Below are 2,744 nucleotides of genomic sequence, written 5' to 3' on the forward strand. Positions count from 1 at the left end.
ACAGGCCTCACAGGAGAATCTCTGAAATTATTAGGAATGAGGCAAAGGCTAGATTTGGAGGTAAATGCTATAGGTGTGGAAATACAGGACATTTAATGAAAGACTGTAAAATGGCTAGAAGATCCGCAGGAGATAAAAAGGTTCTTTATAGGAAAGAACAGCAGAAACCGGGATCAGATAAGGTGACAGCAGGACGGAGCAAAGTACCTGATGTTACATTATATGGTTCTCTTTTAAAAGAACTACAGAATATAGAAAAACGGATGACAAACATCCCGGAGGAATTTAGAATCCCACCTCCAACCAATCCTTATTGTAAAGCATAGGGATGTCAGGCCCCGGTTTTGTCCCTAGTATGTCATCTTCAAGGGGACAAAGGAGGCAGACCACGTATCCAAGGGGCGGTAGGGGGCCATCGCACAAACATACTTTTGGATACGGGAGCAGCCGTCGGTTTAACTAATATCAACCTAGAGAAGAATCCTACTGGCAAACAAATTCTCCTAAGTTGCAGGTTGCCACAGGGGTTCAAATCCAGTTCGACATACTTCCACATCTGTATGGTTGACATTCTGAAGCCGCTTTCGGAACCAGACTGTATCATTCAGTATGTGGACGATGTTCTGTTGCAAACAGAAACGAAAGAACAGCACTATGCCCTGTTGAATGAGCTCCTGACACTGATTAGAAATGTGGGCCTTAAGCTGAAAAAGGCTCAGTTAATGAAGGATTCAGTGTGTTTTTTGGGTGTGATAGTTTCACAGGGGGGGAGGACTCCTGACCCGAACAAATGTGAAACTATCAGGAAGTTACCAAGGCCAAGTACTAAGACAGTGCTAAATCAATTCTTGGGGGTAGTTGGTTTCTGCAGAGACTTCATTGAGGTGTTTGCAGAAGAGGCAAGGTCCCTGTATGATTTGCTAAAAGGGTACAAGAAATGCATGAGAAAGAGGGAGGTAGAAAAGTGGGTTCATGCAGATCAGTGTAAAAGATACTGCTGATAAGAATTTTATTCTGCTCTTGTTCTTTTTTTTTCCAGAGTCCTATTGGAGCGAGAGATTGGCAAGTCAAGGTCTCTGGAACATGAATGGAAAGATGATAAACATCTTGTTGGCCATCTATCTGGGCTTCACCACCTGGAAAATTTATGCGGACGATTATTTGGGGGACTATGTGAAAGGGAAGATACTTCTGTTTGTGTTCTGGATGGGGAGATCATTGAGAGGACTAAGGCACCAGTGTATTATTTTAGGGCATAGAAGAGTGTGCTTCTTTATCCAAAGGGATACCAATATCACCTTGGTTATGGAACAGGGGTGTTCCTTAGACTTGGTGGTAGAGAGAGGTGCGTGGTGTACCTTGGGCAATGTCTCCGAGATCCAGACGCAAACATGGAATTTTGTAATACCATCGGTAACCCATCTGTCCGAAGAGATCAAGTATAACAGTCCTGTTAGCCTGGGGGCCCTGGATCTGGGTATGGGAAGGAAACTGCAAGATTGGTTGACAGACTGGGATAAAGATGAAAACCTGCTGAGGAAGCTACAGCAAGAAGGGGCTAATGCTACTATAGTCATATACCATGATCAGAACAAAATAAGGCAAGTGGAGCATCTACTGGAAAAGGATGCTAGCGGTTATTGGTGGGAAACTTTATTTGGTTATTCCAGTAAGGCCAAGGGGGTTTTGAATTATTTAATCCATGCGATTGTGGTATTACTCATTCTTGCTGTGGTTTTATCACTGGTACAAGTGTATATGTGTTGTTGGACAAGAAATTTATATAAAAGGATTTCAAATATGTATAGTAGAGTTGGAGGACAGATTGACAGTAAGGTCTTGGAGGCTTTACTGCCAATCAGGTGTCCAGAGCAGCCCAGAGTATGCCAAAATTGTGGCAGGGCAGGCCATGATGAGTGGGTTTGCATGATCCCAAGCCGTGCTTACCAAAATGGGATATAGGGGATGGAGATTAAAATGTAAAGTTCAGCACAGACTTGCTGTGTAAAGTATTCTCTTGATTGTCTTATTTTATCTGTTTGTATCTTTTCTTATGTTTAGTTAGATTTGTGTATAAATAAATAAGACCATTGCTTCTTTAAACCATTGTATCGTTATCATCATTGGAATCAGAGAATAGCAAGTTAGCTTATTTCAGGAAGCCAAGGCAATTTAGATATTACACCAGGCTAGCATAAGGAGATCGCCATGATCCTCCTTCAGGAATGCAGCCTTCTGTGATTTCACAACCCTTATGGCAGAAAGATGCATCAACCTCTCTTGGTGTTATCACAGTTACTATATGGTTGCTCATCACCTTACCATTTTCTGCCAGCACACCATCCACAACCAACTCCATGTAGGTTTATTCCTAGTAAAACTGGCATTCATGATCAGTGATAAAAACAATGGTTACCATCACCATTATAATGTCAGGAAAAAAAACGAAACAGCAATCTGGGAATATGTGTCAAATTGTATCTTGGCAACTGCTTACTTAGTTTTATGATGGTGACTTGAGGATCTAACAGGAACTTCCTGTTGATATGGGATCCAAATGATGGGAGTATAGGGCTAGATTTTTGAAAATTAAAAAAAAAAAATTAAAGCAAGGTTCTTTGCTTTATTGAAACTAAACCATAGTGGAAACATTGACTTGATGTGTCAAATAACATGCAAGTAACATTATTACTGATTATCATTCTCTGTTTCGAGAAAACAATGCACAGAAACAGCAATGATCA

At 41.1% G+C, this 2,744-nt stretch overlaps 1 pseudogene; it reads left to right on the forward strand.

Moving 5' to 3' along the window:
• Positions 1 to 326, forward strand: part of LOC108804522 — a 2,392-nt pseudogene extending 2,066 nt beyond the window's left edge.
• Positions 327 to 2,744: the final 2,418 nt, after the last annotated feature.

This window comes from Nanorana parkeri, unplaced genomic scaffold (assembly GCF_000935625.1).
Source record: "Nanorana parkeri isolate BGI_ZX_2015 unplaced genomic scaffold, ASM93562v1 scaffold64, whole genome shotgun sequence".
NCBI lineage: Eukaryota > Metazoa > Chordata > Amphibia > Anura > Dicroglossidae > Nanorana > Nanorana parkeri.